We start from the raw sequence: 25929 nt of genomic DNA on the forward strand, positions 1-25929 counted from the left end.
TAACTGTTATGAATTTACATTTATCTCTCGCTTCCGAGCTATTCCTGAATTCATTGTTGCTTATAATTCACAACCCCATTCCCACTGTTTTTCGAATTTGCTTGATGAATTGCCACAGTGTTTGGCAATTGTATAGGTTGTATTGGAAAGAGGAACTGGCGGCTGCATGGAATAAGCGAACAAGACATTATTTTTAATATAACATTTAAATTATGTATCTTTGCCAATTAAAACATGCATTCAACTTTGAAATTCACTCAAGACGCCCGTATGCCAGTGTCTGTAGCGAAAGCCAAGCCTTAAATGTTTAAAACAATGGAATTTTAATTCAATTCTACTCTCATTTCCTGGCAGTTTCTGTGTGTCCGAGCAATACCCATACTGAACGATTCTCCTGAGCATTATACGCAAAGTCCAGTAAAAAAAATACGAAATCATGATAAGAATTATTCTTGATTGCTTCCGTATTACACCAGTTATCTGCTTTCCATGAATGCATGCAACCATGATAGGTCTCCCACTGATTAGCTCTTAACCTTTTCCAATAAGATTATACAGTACCAATATTTTCAAATTTTAACCCATTTGGTATTAGACAGTTCCACCCTTGAAATGGTTCCTGAGATTATTCCCGCCCAGGAAACTTTGGTAGTTTAATTTTATATTCTCAAAGTTTTTTGCTGTAATGGACGACTTGCAATTAAGTTGTTTCGTAATATTATTACTAAAACAATCAAGCATGAGTCATGCATATCTTTTTCTTTATTTTATTAAATAATCATTCATATTTCTCTGCAATAATCTTGCCCTTGTTGAGCCGAATGTAACTTGTTAAGTCACTAAAAAAGTCAGGTTCAATCATGATGATGCTTGTCCTAACACAGCACTACTGACTAAATTTCCTCTACTTGTATGTAGTTGCGATACACATTTTCTGGGCACAGCGTTTTTGGATGATATTATATTTTGAGAATTAAAAAAAAAACATTTGAATAACCTTATGTTAACATTACAAGAGAGAATAGAACATGGGGTACATTCATATTTCACATTCAAACCTAAGAGATTTTATAAGAAAATTATAATTATATATTGTTGGAATTAAATATCGAGCACAGACATCGTTATTATTATGAATAAAGATAAAAGAACACGATTTTTAATGGCAAAATGTGATTTTAACTCACAAAAAAATTGTGTACTGCTCTGATAACTGAATTCGATTTTGCGTCAGGGGAAAAGTGTCAGAAAATTGAGATGTAATAGATATTTGTCCTTTTATAAAAAAAAAGTAAGTCATTTTAATGTTTTATTAATCGCTTACAAAAATAAATTAGTCTGTGGTAATTCGAAATTTCAAAAGAATTGAAAGTTGTATTTTTTAATAATGTTGTTCCTGGCTTTAAATACTCAAGTAATCGTCATTTATTTAAAAGATTGAACTGATTCACGCACAATAAATTTATAAACAGAACTTAATATAATAGTAACTTAATTATCAAATAACAATTTAATTGTATTTAATTTCACAGAACACTTCTATAATGATGCATTTTAAATTACAAAATAATATTTAAACAAAACAAAATGTACATCAACACAATAGTACGCAATGCATTGTTTGATAATAGATTTTAAGAGCTAGAGAATTCCCTTAGGTGTGAGAAAGTGTTTCGGATGAAATTTACCTTACAAGAAGAAGAAGTAATGGATCTAATTTACAGATTTATAGAAAAGTTGCCGAGAAAGAATAACGCAATTTCAGAGTCGATATCTCTTTAAAAGCAGAGACTTCTAAAATAATCTAAGGAAGATAAGAGAAGTGACTACCATTCAAAACACCATTTCTTGAATCTCCTTTTACAAAATATAAGTCTGCGTAACAATTGAATTTATAGAGTGTACCTATATAAATTTCTGCTTTATGAATGCATGGCATGCGCCAATACATACAAGAGCTCACTGCCGGCAATGTCATATTTTTGACTAGATGAAATAGAAAGACACTTATATATATATATATATATATATATATATATATATATATATATATATATATATATATATATATATATAGCTAGTAGAGTTTAGTTTCGTAGAGATAAATCCAATGAAACAGCATGCGTTTACCAAAGAGTGCTCAATGAGTGAACAGAGCATATATATATATATATATATATATATATATATATATATATATATATATATATGTATATATATATATATATTCATGAGGAGGTTGATAACTTTCGGTGTTTATGTTTATTTTTATTTATTTGTTTATTTATTTTTATTTTATTTTATTTTATTTGTTTATTTAATTTATTTTAATTTTACTCTTGTGTATCTTTATTGTTATTGTCTGTGTTCAGTGCGTGTGTGTGTGTGAGTAATATACAGCGAGCGGTGTATATACACTCCCAAGTATAGGTATATGCGTATGTTTGTTAAAGAGCATCTCTCCTCTCTCTCTCTCTCTCTCTGGCTCTTTCATACTCTCTCTATCTTCTCTCTCTGTGTCTCTATTAGATAGTAGATTGAGAGAGAGAGGGAGAGGGTGGGAGGAGGTCAGAGAGATATTTTTGTAGTTAATCCACGTTGCAGGAAGTGACGTTTAATCTAACCGGACGTCATGTGATGCTACGTGGCAAGGTTGGTGAAACATTGAGTCTCTCAGAAAATGTCGAGCCGAGCAGAGGTCTAAAAGGGTTCTCTCCTAAGTAAGGGGGGAGCTGCGCGCCCCAGACGTGGGACATGGTAGGTACCCACAGTGGAGACCATCGATGGCGACATCTGCAGATCATGCCTGTGAGAATAAAAGGTTGACAACCCAACATCTGTCTTCATCTTGTGTATTCCGGCGAAAACAGCAAGAGAGCTCCACCCAGTTGAAGACTCTCCCAGAGCAGCGGACCAGGTATTAATCTTCTTTAATTCAAACACATACATCCACAACAAGTGTCCTAACCACTAGACAAACGGTTTAAGGGATCTTGGGTCCCGTTCTCTCGTCTCTCAACACTCGTAATATCTCTCTCTCATCGTCGTAAACTTCTTCTCTTCATTAGTAAAATGGACACGTCATCACCAGGGTACCAGTATCCCTCAAGTAAAGTGTCCATAGTCAAATCCTCTTTTTCTCTCTCCCTTATGTAACATGTTTGCTTCTGGTGTGTGTGTGTGTGTATGTGTGTGTGTGTGAATTTAAATACACCGGTCAGCACTCAATAGCCATGATGAATGTTTGTAATTATTGACCGCAAGACAAAAATAGTAACTTCTCAAGTACCTTATACCGTAAAAACAAAAAGATTGGATAGATGAACTTAAAAAATGAATATAGAAAGGGAAATAAAAAAAAGATGTTTATTAGCTTCAAAGACCTTACTCATCCTTTCCCCGCTCATAACCCCCACCCATGCGTAAGTTGTTTTCTAGCTCGGTGAAGAGAGTCCACCTTCTTTGCAGCAGAGAGATAGAAAGAGAGAGAGAGAGAATTAGAATTTTCTATAAAACATTTCGACCTATAAAAAATGAATGCCCTTCATTGCAAAATTATTTTGTTAATAGGAGAATTATTTTGATGCATCGCTGAATATATTTACTACAAGAGCAAACAATAGTCTTACTGTTTGTATAGGAATTCCCCGTGGTTTACCATGAAATAGTGTAATGCTGCTTCGGATATATACATATATATATATATATATATATATATGTATATATATATATATACATATATAATATAAAAATATAACACGGAAATTACATAATTGTCGATGCAATAATTTATTTCAACTTTATGGTATTTCAAGCATCTAAACTAGACAATTACATTTTTGATACTGAAATAAAGAAAGAAAAAGAATCGGGCCTCGACCGTCAAAAAACCAAAGAGGGTGGTAGTAACAATCCACTTAATACATTTTATAGAGAGGGTGGGAGGGATTAAAAAAAAACAACAACAAGAACATTATGACACTTATAACTGCTGTCCGGTAGCTCGACGTAACAACCAACACACACACACACGCACACACCCCTAAATATTCAAGTTCTTACACGTAAATGCCTTGAAACGCGTTTACTAACCTAGGAATAAGAGGGAGAAATATACGGATATAGAGAGAAGGAAATAAAATAAACTGCGCGTAAGGGAAAGAGAAGAAGAAAGAAAAAGAAGAGAGTGACCATCCGCTGCCTGTCATATGGTTTCATTAGTCTAGAATCTCTGAGAAAGAGAAGGGAAAGAAAATGGAGATTATACGCGCGTCATAGAGTTAATTGAGTCATGTAAAGTAAGTATATTAAAAGATAAATAAAAAAAAATATATACAAAGTTTTAAAACTATCTGTATGTTATCATGTTAAAATTAGTTAGAAATGAATATTATCTTATAATACATTTTCATTTTGTATTTGTAATATATTACTATGAATTCAAAAATATAGTCTTATGTAGCTAATATTTTATATATTTTTACGTAATTAATTTTATTGGTGATTATAGCGGTCGTTGTAATTTTGCTCACTAATATTTCACTTCCTAATTGATTAAGATGCAGAAAATTGCATTATTAATCCATAAGACGTATATATATATATATATATATATATATATATATATATATATATACACGTCCTATGGAATTGGGGGCGACTATTATGTAATTTCCGTGTTATATTTTTATGTTATTGCACTGTTTACAACATTGAGCTCTCATACCCGGATTTTCTCCTGGAATTATTCCATTATAACACTATATATATATATATATATATATATATATATATATATATATATATATATATATATATATATATATATATATATATAACTACTTCATTTATTCGCATAAATTTAATATATGAAAGTATAGATTTATGCGTAAACTTTTAGTATTTACTTCAACAGTGTTCAATACGTAGGTAGAGCTAGTTAGTAATTTATAATATATATATATATATATGCCTGACGAATCCTATAGTTGGATGAAACGCAGAATGTTCAGTGTAGCTTAATCGCCATATATATTTTATAAATTACTATATATATATATATATATATATATATATATATATATATATATATATAGATATATACATATATATATATGACCCGAACCATTACTCATTACAAATTGTGCATATATCATAAAAAAGCAGAGTTAAACATTAACTTGGATTATACATACGGCAACTTCATAATTTTCGCCTCTCCATCCTCACATAACATTAGCGATAGTTCCACTAGTTTTAGACCTCGAATTGTTGTTTTTTCTTACATGGGTAATTTCGAAGTGATGCATCCCATTTTTTCCTGTCCGAATAGATAAGAGAGGATTCATTATTGTATTCTGAAGATGTTTGACGTTACGAATTCATTATCTGAACATTTTATCTCTCAGTTACAGATATTTACTGTGTGAGAAAGCAACCCTTCTCACAGACGTACATCAGAAGCTAAGGTACGTTTTTGTCTTCCTAATTGCAAACAAAAAACAAAACAAAACCTTGCAGTACTATGAAGATGCGAGTGTTACCATCCGAACAAAAGATTTGTTTTGCTCCTGAATTTATATATCCGTAATTCATGTTGTTTAACGTAGTTTCCGGAGGTATTTTTATTATAAAAAAATAGATATAGTTTACTATGTCATTTGCAGAAGTAAAAAAATCATTCAATTTACAGTTTATTCATATTTTCTTTTCGTTATTTTTACAATTCAATATGAAAAAGTAAATAAAGAGGGGCATCTCCTGTTCAAATTTTGTGATCTTAAAATATATTCGAATTCGTTGAAAGATTTCCTTGTAGTGAAAATAAAGGCGTCTTTACATCTTTAATTTAATGATGGCGCCAAGTTTCTTGGTGGATCTTAAAAATTTGACACTGTGACTGTTCGTTAATGGCGAACGAGCGCAAGGCCCCATGGAACTTCACGAGCTACTAATTTTTCTACTTGTACCAGCTTATATGAATGATATTTCTTATATTTCTAAATGATTATCAATGTTTATAATATTTTTAAAGTTTATTATACTTTATCGTATAAAAATTGTAATCGTTTCCTGAAAACACAGTTCATAAAAAACTACTTTCTGTTGGAAATCTCATATCAGATAACATTTGTAAGTACAACTAGGAAAGTCTTGAAAATTGGCTTATTTGAAAAGACGAAACACGAAAAATTAACCCCTGCTTTTGTTGCTAGGCTGTTAGGATTATATACCGGTAAACGAACTACATACACTGATTCCAAAAAGATTAGTAATGTGAAAGAGAAGAAAAAACGACCACTAACTGCTTCTAAAAAGAAACTAATGTCCGTGCGGATGTTATTATAAAAACAAGGAAGAATGAAGCAACCTCTATAAACGTAATCGTGAAGGAATTATATTATAAAGAACTACGTATAGTAAAATCCACTTCACTGGAACGAATGAAAAAACATGGAAAAAATATAGTGAATCACTAGTGAAATATGCACTTAGTGTATTCTTTATATATTCAGCAATTTACAGCAGGATTAAAATAAAAACGATTTACAGTAAATACCTACACGGTTTTAAAAGAAATTAAGAAAAATTTAGATATTTTAGATTCATAAGAAGAGTTAATGGTTGTATTTCGTTCAATATTATTAACAGTCTATATGAAAGAAAACATCTACCATTTTATAGACGTTTAGATGTAAGAATTTCGAAATTACTGCACATTGCATAGATGAACAGAACTTAATTAAATTCTCGATTAGATGTGTACACACAGAATAAATATAATTCCTGCACATGCGATAGCGCCGTTCCTGGATTTGCAGTGAAACGCTTACATATTCCTTGTCGCTTGTTTTATTTCCATTATATATATGTGTGTTTTTATTAATTTTATTAAATATTTTCTCGCTGCTTCTCTACTCTTTTCTAATTATATAAACTTTATTATAACTTTAATCCGTTTGATATTACTCGTATTAAATTATTAATTTACGTTTATTTGATCGGCGTATTTTGTTGGAGCCTTATTTAATAAAACAAAACCACCAGAAAGGAATAGAACACGGAAGATGAGTAAATAAACAAATCTTGGTACTAATTGGAATCCAGGAATGAACTGTGTCTGCTGAACAGTTTATTATACAGGTGTAAAGTATATTGGACCGTCGTGGTTGTCAGATAGGCGTCAGCTGTCTGTCTTCACTTTTGCAGCGGAAAATTAATTTGTGGATATTTACCGATAGATAATAGTGGCGCCATGAGAATAATAGCTAATATTAATTTATAGAAAATTATAAATAGCATAATGTACGCCAAGTGAATAGTTATAACGGAAACATTTTAAAAATCCGTGATCTATGATTTGTTAAAACGTTACATAAACTAATGTAGGCGCTCCTTTTCTCTCTCTCTCTCTCTCTCTCTCTCTCTCTCTCTCATATATATATATATATATATATATATATATATATATATATATATATATATATATATAGTAGATTTTTTAGTAAATGTATGAACACTGATATTTTTATTAACGGAATACGTATATATTTAGAGTAGTAACTTTAAGATATGAAATGTAATAAGTCCCCAGACGTGCCTCTCCATTGTACAGTATATCGATACACTAAGGCTGACTGGGATAGCTTCCGTACATTTATATCCGATCTACCTCTGCATTCCATGTTTAAAAAGGATGTGTCCTCTATAGTATTAGACCTGACGGACTGGTTAATTGTAGGTATTGTCCGTTTCATACCCTCGAAAAAGTTTCAGCAAAAACCTAACAGCCAGCCATGGTTCTCTCCAGAATGTGCTGCAATTGCACACAGAAATCACTTTTTCCACTGTTTCCAACGTAATAGATGTATGAAAACTAAAGCCGCTTTCAGGACTGCCAGCAACCATTTTAAGAAAGTAATAAAGAAAGCAGGAGTGTTGTATGCTGCATCTGTTAAATCCAAAGTAGCTGAGAAGCGGCTTGGTTCCCACCAGTTTTGGCAAATAGCAAACAGAATCCTGAACAGAAGCGTGTGCTCCATCCCAACTATTATCAATGGACCTGAGGTAATCTCGTCAGCATCAGACAAAGCCAAACTCTTTGTCAAGAACTTTGCAGCTAATTCTACCTTTTGCGATCAAGGCTGCCAACCTCTAATATTTCCTCCTGTATCAGAAAACACGCTATGTGATATACGTATATCTGTACGTGATGTTGCCAAGCTAATCAAAAACCTTGATTTCCAGTAAAGCAACTGGCCCTGACGGTATTCCAATTATAGTACTCAAAAAACTTCAACCTGAACTAGCGCCCATACTTACAAAACTGTTTAAACGTTGTCTTAAGGAGAATAGTTTCCCATCTCCCTGGAAAATTTCATCGGTATGCCCTGTATTTAAGAATTCAGGTGATCGCTCATCCCCCTCTCAGTACAGGCCAATAAGTCTCCTGTGCGTGCGTCATGAGTAAGTTGCTGGACTCTGTGTAAAATACAGAAGTAATCAACCATCTCACCAAAAATAACCTTCTTAGTGACACTCAATATGGTTTCCGTTCTGCTAGATCTACAGCTGATGTGCTTACAGTTATATCTCATAGGATTAGCAAATCTCTCGACGGAGGCAACCTTTCTAGGGCAATTGCTCTTGACATATCTAAGGCCTTTGATAGGGTATGACATAAAGGTTTACTTCATAAGATCTCTAGCTATGGTATTGCTGGAAATGTCTTCTCAATTATTAAATCATTTCTTTCTGATAGGTTCATAAGAGTAGTAGTTGAGGGGCAAAATCAGAAGCTCACAGTATTAATGCCGGTGTCCCTCAGGGATCCATCCTGGGCCCAACTCTTTTCCTGATCTATATTAATGATCTTCTAAATCACATCCTTACATCATTTGTAGACATCTATGCTGAGGACAATACCATTTATGGTAGCACATCTAAGACAGTAAACGACCAAGTTCTCTCCAATTCTCTCTCCTCTGATCTTGAGCACGTAGTACAATGGGATAAGGAGTGGCTGGTTACTTTTAATGCATCTAAAACCAAGCTTCTCTCTTTACATCATCAACATTCTGATCCACATCTGGCATCAATTGAAATGAATGGCTCTCGTCTTCAGGAGGCCTCATGTTTTGACAAGCTTCTTGGCTTGACCATTACTCCTGATCTTAAATGGAAAACGTACATCAAATCTGTTGCCAAGGCCACTGGAAAAATGGTGGGATCTTTCTATCGATCCGGTAAATATCTCACTGCTGATGCTATTCTCTATCTATATAAGAGCCAGGTACGTCCAAGGATGGAATACTGTTGCCACATCTGGGCAGGAGCTGCTAGAAAGGACGTGGCCTGCCTTGATAGAGTTCAAAATAGACTTCGTAGCCTTGTAGGAGATGTCCTTTTCTCTTTAGTTCAACCTCTATCTCACAGAAGAGATTTTGCGAGTTTGTCTGATGTATCGTTATTTTCATGGAAAGTGTTCGACTGAGCTTCAATCTATGGTCCCCCCTCGCACAACTTTCACAAGAAACACTCGTCTAGCTGTAAACACTATCAATAATTCCCCCCACTCTTTATCTGTGCCTAAACCTAAACGTAGAATGCATGGGCAAAGCTTCTTTCTTAGAACTGCACGCCTGTGTAATAGTCTTCCGTTTTTCTGCTTTCCGGCTGACTACAATATGGATGTGTTCAAGTCTAACGTAAATAAGTTCTTGATGAGCCGTTCCATATAAGTTATCAAATTTACCAAATTTTCATTACTAATTATCACTATATTGTCCAATTTCTACTGTACACTCTTTAACCCTTATCCTTGAGTGGCGTCTTGGCCTTGATAATGTGGTGATGCCTATATATAAAAAAAAGTTCGCGTTATCTTTACAAGTGAATGCTGTTTCTCAACTGTCAAACTTTCATGTTCTTCACACGTTGAGCGGTTTGATATATAATAATCCTTGAAAACTGTTTTAAATGGAGAAAATCACATTATCACCTAAAACATCGATATTCCAAATCAAAAGTCTTATATTATGGACATGATACAAGCGACATATTTGTTCATTTACATAATCTGCTAGGTAGATTTTCAATATCACAATTTGGAGGAAATCGTGAAAGCACATAAAACCCTTACATCAACTTATATGGTCCCACTTGTTATTGCCGGACTAAACAATTTTGAACATGACATTATCAACACGATTCAACATTTAAAATTTAAGAATAAATCGGAATATTTGAATCCAACCATAAAAAAGAAAATATGCAAAAACTACATACCGAAGGCAATTTAATATTTCCTGATGACAAAACTATGAGAATTTATAGTATGAGTTACATTACTTACAACAAGTCAATTATGAATGAATTAAAAAAGTATAAACTGGCACTTGAAGAATACTCCTATAACATAAATGGATCTGCTTGTATATACTGTGAGTTTTTCGTATGAGCATCAAGTCACTGCTTCATATCTATAAATCGTATATAACACTTTGCTATAATTACTGAGGAGTGTCGAAGTGTATAGAAGAATGTTTGAACGATAATAATTCTGTTCATAATCAGCATAATTAAAAAGTATAATAACTCTTATGCACTATACTGCCAGTCATAGGTATATAGAATTGGATTAAAAAAAAAATTACCGACATGAAGTATTGACAGTTGAGAAACATCAATCACTTGTAAAGATAACGTGAACTACTCTAAATATATACGTATGTCGTTAATAAAAATATCAGCGCTTATACATTTACTAAAAAATCTACTTCGCTTCTGTAGGATTAATACATAATGTGCCAGGTTAGACTATTGTAAAGAAGGTAAAAGAGGAATAAATAGTATGTCAGACATTACTGATCGCTTGCAATGAATTGGGCATTTTTTTTACTTTATTCCTATGATTAGACTAATCATTTTCATATTACTCCGTACAAGTTAACACGCATCTATTTTTAAGGATTTTTCTTTAAATGTCCGGTTCTATAATTTTTATTCCACTGTTGATATGAAAAATGAAACTTGGGGATGTTTTTCTGTTATCATATTAATGTATGTATATATTATTACTATAAACACAATAACATCTTTATCACAGGGCATCGTAATTAATTGCTCATTGAAACACCCTATTTAATTTTTCTGTATTGATATCATATATTTTTCTTATATTATCGACAAAAGGAGTTTGTGCTTTTTCCCCCTGGCGAATACTAGTTTATTTTTTCTGAAGTTCTCCTTGTAAAAATTCAGCCGAATGTCTTCATATAAATCGCAACTATGCAATTCGTATAAGGGTTGGTTTCCGTGCTAGGTGTATTTTGCGTCTAAACTTACGTGAACATTTTTAGCGATATCAGATACAACGTTATATATTTTCTCTCATATGGAGGTGTTGAAATTTCTTGTATTTATCTTTGGTTCACTTAGTGTCACATATTTTGTTATTCCATTTTTACAACTTTAGTGTTATACTTCCTAGTTTATGTAAGTGATGCCAGCATGGGAGAATTTTCTTGAGAAATTGAACTTTCACATCAAAACCCTATAAGCGTGTCAACATAGACGACATCAGTGGGATTTTTCGCGACTATTAGAACTGGTTCTATTGTTATGTAACCGGTCGTATATATATATATATATATATATATATATATATATATATATATATATATATATATATATATATATATATATTAGTGTTGTGACGATTATCGAAATCGGCTTCGTGAATCGAAAAAAAAAATTGTAATGAAATCCGCTGACAAATTCGATGATTTTTTTTGTTTGTATTTTTTTGCTTTTGTTCCCCCTTTTTTCTTTTTCTTTTTGTTTTTTACGTATTAACGATAGAATAATAAATATTTATTGATGTTAACCTAATTGTTAATAAGAAACTAATATGTCGCACCAGTAACTAATTTTTCCATTTACGAAGATATACGCACGCATTTTATGTTATTACGGTAACCCGGCCCGCTTACAAAAAAACAACTTTATATTTAGAACATTTTTAAAAATCAAAATCGAAATCGCTAAATGTACTGAAATAAGAGATTTAGACCAGCATCGGTATTCATATCGGAAATGGAAAAATATTGGAATCCTACCATCGCCAATATATATATTTGTATATTTTGTATATTTAAGCACGTCTGATTGAACATGACAATCCTTCTTTTTTCGATTTTGTTGGATACCCCTTCAATTAGCCGAGCGGTCCTTTTTTTATTTCGGCTGGCAGGTTGTGTATTATGGCGCCCAGTAGTTCGGCAATATTTTTCTCGAGCGCTTTCTATAGGCTCGTCGTCAGAAGCGATTGTTTTTGTTGTCCGTCCCTTTTCTTTATAGACGCTTAGTGTATTTTCGTCATTTTTTCTATCGGTAATTTTCTTAAATTTTATTTCCTTATTTTATATTCTATTTATGTAGTTTATTCATTGTTAGTTATTGAATACTGTTCGTATATTTGTCCCGATATTAAATGAGATCACGTTAATAAAGGGTTGTAATATTTTAATTAGTATGACTTCTGGTAATTGTTGTATTTGTTAAGGTACATAATTTTTGTATTTGTTAGCGTATTGAATTTTGGTATTATTAGTAAAGATGTTTCTAATATGAGATGATTGTAGGAATTTACCAGAGACTGTTAGGTGTTGTGTATGGCGCTATTGTCAATTAAATTATAGGTTAGTCGTCGGGAGAGTGTTTCTGTGGTGTCGTCTATGTATGCGTCGAATTATTATTTTATTGGGTTCATTTAATATCGGGACGAATATTCTAACTGTTTATTTGTATTTTTTTACATGGCGTTCACCACTTATCAAGGCCCAATGACCACTCGGGGATAAGGGTTATTGTGTGTACAGTGATCAAAGGCATCGTGTAGCAATAGTATTGGAGAATTGGTAAGGTGTCATTACTTAGGGGGGCGGTTCATCAGGAATTTGTTTGTGTTGGACTTGAATACACCCAGGTTGAAGTCGGGAGGGAAACAGGCAAGCGGAACAGAGTTCCACATGCGTGCAGTTCTAAGAAAGAAGCTTTATTCATGGAATCTACGTTTTGATTTAGGCACAGATGGGGAGTGGCGAAAATTATTGACGGTGGTTTCAGCTAGTCGGGTGTTTTTTTGAAAAAGATTGGCGTGGGGGACCAGAGAATGGAACTCAGACGAGCACTTGCCATGGAAATAGCGATAGAAAACAAAAGGCTCGCTACGTCTCTTCTGTGGGAAACAGGTGGCAGGGTAGAGAAAAGGCATCCCCCACCAAGCCACGAAGTCTATTTTGTATTCTGTCAAGACAGGATAGGCTGTTTTTAGCAGCTCCAGCCCAGATGTGGCAGCAGTATTCCATCCTTGGATGTACTTGGCTCTTATATAGATAGAGACTTGTATCAGTAGTGAGATATCTTCTGAAGCGGTAGAAGGAACCCACCATTTTCCCAGCGTCATGGCCACAGATTGATGTATATGTTCCATTTCAGATCAGGAGTAAAGGTCACCCCCAGGAGTTTATCAAAACCTGGGGCCTCCCCTAGACGAGAGCCATCCATTTCAATTGATGCCAGATGGGGATAAGAGCGTTGATGATGTAGAGATAGGAGATTGGTCTTAGATGCATTAAAGGTAACCAGCCACCTCTTTCCCCACTGTACCACGCGCTCAAGATAAGAGGAGAGAGAATCAGAGAGAACATCATAATTTACGGCCTTTGCCACAGATGGTCGTGTCATCAGCATAGATGTCAACGAAATATTTTAGTATGCGTTTTGGGAGATCATTGATGTAGATCAGGATGAGAGTTGGGTCCAGTATGGACGCCTGAGGGATTCCAGCATTAATACTGGGGGTCTCTGATTTCTGCCCATCTACCACTACTCTTATGAGCCTATCTGAGAGAAATGACTTTATGATTGAGAAAACATTTTAAGTTATACCGTAGCTGGAAATCTTGTGTAGTTGGCATTCATGCCAAACCTTATCGAAGGCCTTTGATATGTCAAGAGCAATTGCCCTATAAAGGAAGCCTTTGTCGAGAGATTCACTAATCCTATGAGATATAACCGTAGCACATCTGCTGTAGATCTAGCAGAACGGAAATCATATTACGTGTCGCTAAGAAGGTTATTTCGTCTTAGGTGGTTGACTACTTCTCTATTTATTTTGGATTCCAGCAACTTACTCATGACACACAGGAGACTTATGGGGCTGTACTGAGAGGGGAATGACTTATCACCTGAATTCTTAAATACAGGACATACTGATGAGGTTTTCCAGGGTGTTGGGAAACACTTCTCCTTTAGACAACGCTTAAACAGTTTTGAAAGTATGGGGTCAAGTTCTGGTTGTAATTTTTTTAACACTATAATTGGAATACCGTCGGGACCAGTTGCTTTACTGGAGTCAAGGTTCTTGATTAGCTTGGCGACCTCACGCACAGATATTTGTATGTTGCATAGCGTATTGTCTGTCATAGGAGGGAATATGGAGAGTTGATGACCTTCGTCACACAGGGTAGAATTTGCCACCAAATTTTTGGCAAATAGTTTAGCCTTGTCGGATCCTGTCGAGATGACATCTGGTCCATTGAGAATGGTTGGGATAGAACGCAAGTTTCTGTTCAAGATCCTATTTTCTATTTGCCAGAACTGGTTGGAACAAAGCCGCTGCTCAGCTACTTTGGATTTAACGGATTGAGCATAGAGTTCTTTTGCAATTTTATTACTCTTTTACAGTGGTTGGTGGCGGTTCTGAAAGCAGCTTTTGTTTCAGTGCATCTATTACGTTGGTAGCTACGGAAAAAAGTGATTTCTGTGTGCAGTAGCAACATCACATTCAGGGGAGAACCATGGCTGGTTGTTAGGTTTTTGTTAAAATGTTTGGATGGTATGAATTGGTCTATGCCTACAAGTAACCATTCGCTCAGGTCTGATACTATAGAGGACACATCCTTTTTAAACATGGAATGGAGAGGTTGATCAGATATGAATATACGGACCCTATCCCAGTCCGCATAGAGTATCGGTGTACAGTACGGTGGGGAGGTACGTTTGTAGATTTATTATATTTCATTTTTATCTTAACTTATACGACGCAGTGGTCGGAGGATCCCAGAGGAGATAGAACGGATCATGAACATAGCTCAGATGAAGTGGATAGAAAAAGTTCTAGCAGGCTTGCATACTGACCGGTAGTATCGGGCACACGGGTGGGCTTGCGGACTATCTGAGGGAGGTCATATGCAATGGTAAAATCATGACAGAACCTCCCCTCATCATCAGTCTTATTTGAATGGGTCAGCCATTCCACATTATGGACATTTAAGTCACCGCAAATGTGAATGTTAGCCGAGGGATGAGCAGAGAGGATGTGGTCATTTTTTTCTGATATACTCTTAAAGACAGTACTACTGCTGTTGTGGGGGCGATAGAGGGCAAATACAAATGCGCTGGTGTAAGCAAGTGCAACCCGGAAGCACATATAAGGTAGATTAGGGTATTCTCTAGAGATATCCCTGCCACAATGAAAGTCATCTTTAATGTAGGCACATATTCCATGCCCGTGGCGATCTTGGGGCTCAGAGTTAGATGTTAAGTTAGAGTATCCTTTAATTATGAACTCATCTAGAGAGGTGGTTGGCCCTATTCCAGTTTCGCTTAGAAAGAATATGTCAGGTTTCGTCTGCTGTAATTGGGTTTCAACTCCTGGAAGGTTAGAAGGTAGATCCCTGATGTTGGAGAAGGAGACATGGTAGTAGGGGTCTACATAGGAAGATGGGGTTCTGGGTGTATTCGTGTTTTTCTTTTTTGAGATATTACATATTGAGGATTTTAGGGTTTGTAGAACAGGTCAGCATACTTGGATAGAGCAGAACAGAGAGTAAAAGTAAGAGAGGAAAGACAGGGATTTGGTTGTGTAGCATATGATAAGGTAAAGCCGTAACAATTACCCACTAGTATGGCATCGAGAGGCCCCACCAGAGTCTACTGCATGGCCCAGAATCCATTCACCAAATGGCAATACAGCAGCCCCAGTACTTTGCACCTGCTGATAGGACAGCCTCTTTATTGGTTATTCCAAGGTTCGGGTCCCTGACTATCAGGCGGTTACCGTCAGCCCAGATGAAAACGTTTACCCCCAGCACCCTTACTAATGACATGACCGCAAGGATAGACATAGAGACAGAAAATTAAATACATAAAATATAAAACGAGAAAATGATAGTTAAAAACAAAATATTCACCCCTACCCGTTAAGCAGTCAAATTTTATAACCAATAAACAATTTAAATGAAATATAAATATGTGGGAGTTGAGCACTCTCAGCCTAACTCGATTGTCGCGCTTTAACTCAGAAGAGCGACCTAGCTACGTCACTTCCTGTTTCTCATATGTCACCCTCTTTTCTGCTGAACGCTCAAACAGTCAACATGTGACAAACACCGCTCAGTTGGAGCCATGAGCCACCACCGCGTCCTGACTAGACAGTCAACCGCAAGTAACGTTACTCATCTTTCATGAACTCTGATTCTTTCTATCACACTTTCCTATATATTTATGTAAATATATTGCATTTGTTTCGTTGATATATAACGGTATATGTTCGTCTTCATTATGCGACCTTTTGTCTTTTCAAATCCCCTACCATTAAATACAGTCACCATTACACACATATAGACGGGATCGTCTAGCACACGGCAGACCGTGCTACCCCCAACAAATACAACATGCCTCAATAAAGAAAAAGAAGACGATAAAAACAACAATCGCTCCCGACGACAACTAAATATACTAATAGAAATAACTTGAGAAAAACATGGCCAGAAAAACAACTAGTGAGCGCCATATTACCAAACCTGCCGGCCGAAATAAAAAAAAGACAACTCGGTGAATTGAAAAGCTATCCAACAAAATCGGAAAAAGATGAACTCTATCATGCTTAAATAAAAATAATATATACCAGCATGGGTATCCGGCATTGCCCGGGTGTTTGGTGCTGTATGATGAGCAAAAAGCAGTGGTAGTAGTAAGGAAGGCTCGAACCCGTACCGCAAAGGAGGGAAAGACCACCGACAAACCGGAAATGACGTAGATTTTAATTAAGGCTTGACAATCGAAAGAAAAAGGATTACTTGCGCAAATATCGGCGAAAAAAGCGACCCTCCCTGTGGAAAAGTGCCCAGTTGAAGGTGAATATATTAATGTTTTAACCAATTTGTCGATATTAGTCGTCTTAGAGGTCGGACTTCAAAACGTTACTGATCTTGTAAAAATCCGTCACCTCTCTGGAAAGATTTAGGCAGACATGCACACATACAAACATACATCCAATTATATATTGGTAACTAAAACTTTAACAGATGAAAAAGTTTGCTTTATATCTGATTACACTTTATGTAAAATTTCAAATGTTTACACCAGAAATTTTCTGAGTAATTTTGTAGAGATCGAAGCGGTCAATTTTGTTTAACTTTGACCCATATTATCACCCCTTAATATTTATTATTTTGGACTCAAATCTAGTTATTAAGTTAGATCCATGTTGAAGGAAACTATAGCTAAAATCTCAAGTGTTTAGACCTAAAATTGTCGGAGGAGTTTGGTAGAGTTCTGAAATGTCAAATCGTTGAACATTGACGCCTTAACAGACAAATTTCTGGCTGAAAACCTATAACTTAGATTTTTCCCAATCTCAATACTCTGTGTATCAAATTCGAATCTGTAAACTTCAAATTGACAGAGTTATTGTGTAGGGAAAGGTACACAGACAGACTCTTTCGCTTTAATATATGAACTAACATTTCAGCCCAGCAAAAAAAAAAAAAAATCGGTCAATTTTAAAATTTGGCCCCAATTATTACCGCTTAACATTTATAGTTTGGGGTTCAAATCAAGTTATTAAGGTAGATCGATGTCCGAGATATCTATATCTAACATTTCGAGTGTTTTAACCCAAAATTCTCGGAGGAGTTTGGTAGAATTCTTAAAGGTCACATCCTTGAACTTTCACACTTTAACAACCAAGTTTCTGACCGAAAACTGATAACAAATATTTTCCCTAATCTCCGTACACTGCATATCAAATTTCGAGTCTGTAGACTGAACATTGACAGAGATATTGCGTAGGAAAATGTGAACAGACACACAGACAGACAGACAGACATACAGACATACAGAAACGTTCACTTTATTATATATACTAGCAACAGTACCCGACGTTGACTGGGTTAAAAAACAGCCTACAGAGAATTGACTCTGATTTATGAAAGTATGATAGGTTATGAAAAAAAAAAGGTTGTAAAGAGATAGCTAGGAATTTGGGGGTATCAAAACCAAAGCGAAATATGATGAAAGTTAAAATGAAATAGATAAACATCATAATTTATAATACCATACCTGTTCACCCTGAAACACTTATCACAATATTCTGTGGATCTATATAAAAAAAAAAAACCTTGTCAAACTTTGTGATATATTTGCATTCTATGGAGGTCAGGTGCGAACGAACACCCCATAATTTTATTATACCATATTTCTTCAAACAGAAACATAATTATCAAAGTATAATTACACAGATAGATATGAAAAATCTTTTTTAAAGTGTGTGCCTATTTCCATTTTATGATATTCAAGTTAAAACATACTTATCAGATTATTTTTATGCATATCTATATCACAAAAAAACACCTGTGAATGTTTTTTTTTAATTTTTAATTTGTGTATTTCCATACTTTGTTGACCAAGTGCGGACGCAGACCCGACACTTTTAATTAACAACTGTTCTACCAGATCAAACATACCCATTCTTGTGTCTCGATACATCTTCTACCATTATATGTAATCAACTTTTTTAATAGTCAACAATATAGGAGCCTAGTCGTGACCAGACTCACACACATACCCACACAGGCATTTAGCTTTATATATATATATATATATATATATATATATATATATATATATATATATACATATATATATATATATATATATATATATATATATATATATATATATATTGGTTTAGGTCGTGTGTGGACATGTATTAAAAGCACACAGATGTCGTAGCGTTACACTGCGCTTCTTCCAGACAAATCAATCCCACATTCCCGTCGTGATCATTGCTCTGGAGACGGGGCTTAGATGAACAGAGAGTGTCCTGCGCAGTATAACTGGACCTCAACTGCCTTGTGGGCAAAGGTTCTTTAACCAAAGTCTAATGGTGAGGTAACCCTGAAAGAAACCTCCAGAGCAGCTTACGCCCTGTAAGCTATGGCATTCATAACCCACCGGCGTGTGGAATATTCTCTGCTGCCAAGCAATCTAAGTCTCAATCATGAATCAAATGGCATGGTGGGTGGAGAAGGCTCCCGTAAGCCTCGATGAAGTTAACCGCTCTAGGAAGTGGAAAACTCTCACATAAAACCTGCGACGACTGCTGCATCCAATGATGTTATACTTGCTCTTCTTTTTGGTTCAATGTGGCAGTTGTTTAGAGAGTGGGATTGTCTCCGTGCAAAGTCCTTCTCCATTATGAAAAGCCGCAAGTACAGGCATTGCTTGATATAAATTAGATACACTTTTTACCATCGGTGTGCTTCTCGATAGCAGAAAGTCTTGTTGTAGCCTGAAACTGCAAAACATTGAATGAAGTTGGCGAATATAGTTATTGACGTAAATGGCTATAAGGGAACTGGAACTTCCAGGGTCTGGTCCGGCAGGTGTCTCAGGGCTCCACAGCCTGGACCCGGTCGTCATCATGCTACTGCGAGGAAATATATGGCAATGACCATCGGCTGTTAGCATGTGTGGATTTGCCGTTAGGAATAACGCGGCCACAGCGTAGATTTTCTCTTGTATCTAAGGAACTCCAACGTTATGTCATGGACATAGTTGCGTTGTCTGAGACCATGCTGGCTGACGAGGAAGAGTTTTCTGAGTTCGCTGGGGCCTACACCATTTTCTGGAGTGGTAAAGGAGATTGCTGTAACAGGGAATCAGGCGTGGCTTTGGCTATAAAGGTATCCATTCTTTTTAGCCTGAAAGAACTGTGGTGTGAGTTACCAGATCTTTACTATGAGGTTAAATGGTCGTTATACAACTATTTGGAGTGTTTATGCACCCGCTATGGATGCAACAGAAGATAAAAAGGTTGTTTCTACCTTGCATTGTGCAGTTTAGTTCCCTCTGATTACAAGATATTCATTCTTGGAGATATTAATGCTAGGGTTGGAAGAGAGTTTGAAACCTGGGATGGGTTGGGTAAACACGGAGTGGACAAGTGAAATAGCAGTGGTCTGATTTTGTAGCGGTTTTGTTCAGAGATGGGTTTTAAAATCAGCAGCACCGTGTTGCAGCAGAATGACAAATACAAGACGACCTGGATGCATCCTAGTTCCAAACAATGGCAATTGATAGACTATGCCACATTGAACCAAAAAGAAGAGCAAGTATAACATCATTGGATGCAGCAGTCAGAAAACGTGAGATAAGGGATATCTGCAGTGTTCGTGTCATGCGTGGTGCACCATCGGTTGGTCCGTGCAAAGTTTAAGTGTATTGTGAAGCCCAAGATGAGGGTACCTGGTGTGGCTATCCCAAAGCGATTTAATGTTGACCGTCTAAGGGACAATATTGTGAAGGAGAAATTGTTAAGGAGATGGAAGGGATTGACTGTGAAAACACTTGGCCTGCTTTTAAGGAGTTTGTCTATGAGGTATGTGAGAGAGTTTTAGGTTATTGTGAGCGTACACATCAGGATTGGTTCATTGAGAATGATACTGAAACTAAGTTTCTGCTTGATGCGAAGGCCAAGGAGTTGCATGCTAATCTCGGGGTGATTTGGCGGGTGGTGAGCAAGATCGAGGGAGGGTCATTTTTAAGGTAATCAAGCGTGAGGTGCAGAGGAGGTTGCGAAATATGCAGGATGAATGGTGAAGGCAGAGTGTTGGGGAAATACAGCTTTCCTCGGATTCCAACAACACCAAGGTTTATACAGCCAACTTTTTGCTGTTTACGGGCCATCCAGATCAACTATCACTCCTTTGCGCTCGAGGGAATGTGGGTATCTTCTACGAGACCCTACCGATATTCTTCGTAGATGGAGAGAGCATTTCGATAACCTGCTGAATAGGCCTTCTTACGTTGATCAGCAGATTTTTTGTCGATTCTAGTAATCCAGTAAAAGATATATTGGCATAGGTTCCCTCTCTCCAAGAGAGTTTAAGCAGCTGCCCATAACCTGAATAATGGAAAGACTCCCTACCTTAATCGTTTGCATGCAGAGATCTTTAAATGTTCTGGGCCCAAGATTATGCAATGCTTGGCGGACTTGTTGCAGACTACTTGGCGGCATGTGTGTGTTCCGCAGGATTGGGCGGATGCATTGATGGTGGTGATATACAAGGTGAAGGGGGCTAGATATGAATGTGGAAACTATCGAGGTACCTCTTTGCTGTCAGTAGTAGGTAAGGTGCTCTGTAGGAGCATGCTAGACAAAATGCTGGAGCACGTTGCTGACGATGTTTTGCCTGAGACGCAGTGTGGTTTCAGAAGTGGTCGAGGGCCAGTGGATATGATTTTTACAGCCAGCTAACTACAGGAGAAATGTATGGAAAAGCGAAACGGTATGTATCAGGCGTTCATCGATTTAACCAAAACCTTTGATACAGTCAATAGGGATGCTTTGTGAGAGATCCTGAAAAGGCTTGGCTGTTCTGACAAGTTTTAAAGCTCTTCCACGATGATATGAAGGCTGGGATCAAGGTTGGAAGAAAGCTGGCTGCTCTTTATCAGTAGAAAAGTGAGTTAAGCAAGACGACAGTCCAGCACTCTTTGCATTATATTTCACCGTGGTCTTTCGAATGGCATTCGGGGTTTGTTGTGGCTCATATGAGTGCTGATATGGGCGCCTTTGCCCGCAGCGTATTGGGCCTGATTCTTAATCTGAAAAAAATGTCTTAATGTATCAGCCTGTTGCAGGCATGCCATACTATAGATCATCAGTTCATGCCTATGGGTCAAGGATAGCGGTTGTCGCTAATTTGTATACGCATGTAACACACTTAGTATGTTCAGGGCCCTGGATTATGAGGTATCGTTACGGATGAGAAGGGCAAGTGATGCCTTCGGAGAGTTGAACAACCGTTTGTGGAGTTGTCATGGGATCTCGCTGCCAACAAAGGTTAAGGTTTATGCCGCATGCTCTCTCTGCTCTTCTCTATGCCTGCGAGACGTGCACACCATACAGGAAGCATTTGAGACGCCTCGAGCAATTTCACCACAGGTGCCTACGACGAATCTTAAGTGTGAGTTGGCAAATGTATGTCAGTGATGTTGAGGTTCTTGAACGGACCCAATGTCTAAGCATATTGAGATGGAGTGAACATGTGGTGAGGATGTCAGACAGTCGACTTCCCAAACAACTATTTTATGGCGAGATCTTCGCGGAAAGACGTCTGGCTCAAAAAGCCTAAAATGAGATTCCAGGATTGTTTGAGGACCACCTTCAAATATTTCAGATGGATAAAAGAACCAAGGAGAGTCTTGCTTTGTATCGTGGAGAGTGGCGAAGGACCTTAGGGGGAGATGTGGGCAAGTTTGAGGTTGATCAAACCCGGTATGAGCGGCTGAAAAGTGATATCTGGAAAGGAAAGGTGCAAGAAGCAGTGGATGTGCTGGGGCACCAAATTGGTCTGGAGTGGGATGTGTGCGGGAGATTATGTCTGACAAGAGCTGGGCTGATAAGCCACCAGACTACTCATCAGCGCAGTTGGCTACAAAGCAGTCTCGTGTTGCCAGATCTAACCCGTGTCAACTGTTTTATCACGTGTTCTAGGAGACAAAACTGGTTATCTCCTACGTAAGCCTACATCTTTCTTACACAACTAACCAAATTCAAATCAATGTTACCAATCCCGAATCGACTTTGTTTATTAAATCTCTACTCAACTTACTATTCAAGCTCTAACTATCCCATTTCTATATATATATATATATATATATATATATATATATACTGACCGATGTACCCGTCGTTGACTAGGTTAAAAAAAGCCTACAGAAAATTGACTCTGATTTATGACAGTATGATAAATTCTAAACAGAATGGGTTGTACATTTGGGTTGAATTTGGACGTATCAAAACCAAAGCAAAATATGATGAAAGTAAAAATAAACTAGATAAACACCATAACTTATTATACCATACCTATTCACACTTATCACAATATACTGTGGATCTATATTAATAAACCTTGTAAAACTTTTTGACATATTTCCATTCTATAGAGGTCAGGTGCGAACGAACACCCCATAATTTTAATATACCATATTTCTTCAAACCGAAACAATTCTCAAAGTATATTTACACGGAAAATATGAGAAGTCTTTATTAACGTTTGTGCCTATTTCAATTCTATGGAGGTCAAGCTCGAACGCAGACTCCACAATTTTATCATACCATCCTTATTTAAGTTAAAACATACGTATCAAATATTCTTATGTACATCTATATCAAAAACACTTGTAAACGTTTTGATTTTCAATTTTTCTAATTTTTTATTTCCATACTTTGTGGAACAAGGCGCGAACGCAGAGCCCACAATTTTAATAAATCACTGTTCTGCCAGATCAAACATACCCATTCTTGTGTATCGATACATCTATCATTATATGTCAGTTTCTTAAAATAGTCAACAATACGGGAGCCTATTCTTGACCAGGCACACACACATACACGCAGACATTCAGCTTTGTATTTTATATATATATATATATATATATATATATATATATATATATATATATATATATATATAAACGACCAGGTTATATATATATATATATATATATATATATTTTTTTTTTTTTTAATTCAATTTTCACCACAAACAAGGCACAGTGCCACTTTGAAGCAGGGGGCTACTATTCGGGAATTAATTAGCGGGGTCATTATGAAGGGAGAAGAGTAGAAAGATGTTTGTTAACATTACACTTGAACTTCTGCATATCATTGCAGTTGGGAAAGCAGAATCCCGGAAGGGAGTTCCAAAGACCCGCAGTTCTGGGGAAGAAACTATTGGAGTAAAAGGCTTTCTTGCACCTAGGGATCTCCACTGTAAAGGGATGAGACTTAGTAGCTTGTCGGGTTTGTCGGGGGTAGTTACGTCGGGGAGGTACAAGTGTTTGCAGTTCGTCAGAACATTCACCATTAAAGTATTTGTAGAACAGGCAGAGGGATGCAACATCTCGTCGATGGGACAGAGGTTGAAGCCCAGATGACAGTTCAGGACCTATCAGGTTTGCGACTCTTTTTTGAACCCTGTCCAGGAGCGAGAGACAAGCAGCAGATGCACCAGCCCAGATGTGACAACAGTACTCCATACATGGGCGAATGGTTGCCTTATAGAGGTATAGGATACTGGCAGGCGTAGGTAGTTTTCTAGCACGGTAGAGGGAGCCAACCTTCCTTGCAGCAGCCTTGGCAATGCTCTCAATGTATCTATTCCAGTTCATATTCCCTGTAAACGTTAGGCCGAGGAGTTTAAAAGAAGTACTTTTAGGCAATGTGTTCTTGGCCATTGCTATTGGTGGTAGAGAAGGTTTCTTGTAGTTATTGAAGGAAACAAGCTTAGTCTTAGCAGCATTGAATGAGACCAACCATTTTTGTCCCCATTCCACTACGGATTGGAGGTGATCCTCTAGTGTTTCTGCCATTTTCTTGGATATGTGTTCATTTGTTTTCCCCTCATATCTGTTATAGAGAGTGGTGTCATCGGCAAATATACCCATCTCCGAAACAATATTATCAGGGAGGTCGTTTATGAATATCAGGAACAATAGAGGTCCAAGGATAGACCCCTGAGGCACTCCCGCATTTATGTCATATTGTTTGGATGTACGTCCGTCGAGGACAACTTTGATTTTTCTATTACTTAAGAAGGATTTAATTACGTTATGAATTCTTCCAGTGATTCCATATGATCTAATTTTCCTTAGAAGACCATCGTGCCATACCCTGTCAAAAGCCTTAGATATATCAAGGGCCACCGCTCTACCCTCCCCTGTTTTATCCAATGAACGGTATATACGTTCAGAAACTACAGTGAGGATATCTGCTGTTGAACGGGCTTGCCTGAATCCATATTGTTTGTCAAACGACCAGGTTACCGTGCGTTGCTCGGCCAATACCTCATATTACAGTTATTTTCGTTGTATATGTTTGTCGTGTTGTTAAATTCAATATAGTAATACTTGTTTTGTTTTTCTATCTCTGTACCCAACAAAATCTAACGTTTATTTTTATTATATATTATTATTTGTGTTTTTGATTTATTTACTTTACTATCACTCTAGTATTTCTTTAAATCAGATTTCCTACTTATTTGTTAACTTATCTTTCTCCAGCTCATGGCATTTTCCTTTCGAGTTTTGCGTGTACTCAGTATTATGACTATTACTATTTAGTTTCCATGAATTTATTTAAAGTCATCTGCAACCAATTTAAATATAAAAGTTAAATTAGATTTTTAACTTCATCCACGGATCAGCGTTATTTTTGTTTCTCTTTAATATTAAGGAAACAAATTAATCCCTTGAAAATTATCTGCTACCTTGAAACATATATGTGGCACTTTATGTAGTAAGTGCCACTGCGTTGTCACCTCTCCCCTATAGCCGGGAGATGATTTGGTCACTCACCGAAGGATACAGGGAAATAAGCAATACTGCAATTCGTCATGACTCATTCTTTCATAGCCGGCAAGCATGAGGTGATCACACACATTCTTGTCGCTCCGAAAATGAGCGGTCCATTTGTGCTCGAGCAGTTTGTTAAGGTTAGTTAGCTCTCTAAAGGTTTTATGATTAAAAGTTGTATTGTTATGAATTGACTATTTTTAATGGTTATATATT

The sequence above is a fragment of the Euprymna scolopes genome, chromosome 8 (assembly GCF_053919585.1).
Source record: "Euprymna scolopes isolate OS-2025 chromosome 8, ASM5391958v1, whole genome shotgun sequence".
NCBI classification, from domain to species: domain Eukaryota; kingdom Metazoa; phylum Mollusca; class Cephalopoda; order Sepiida; family Sepiolidae; genus Euprymna; species Euprymna scolopes.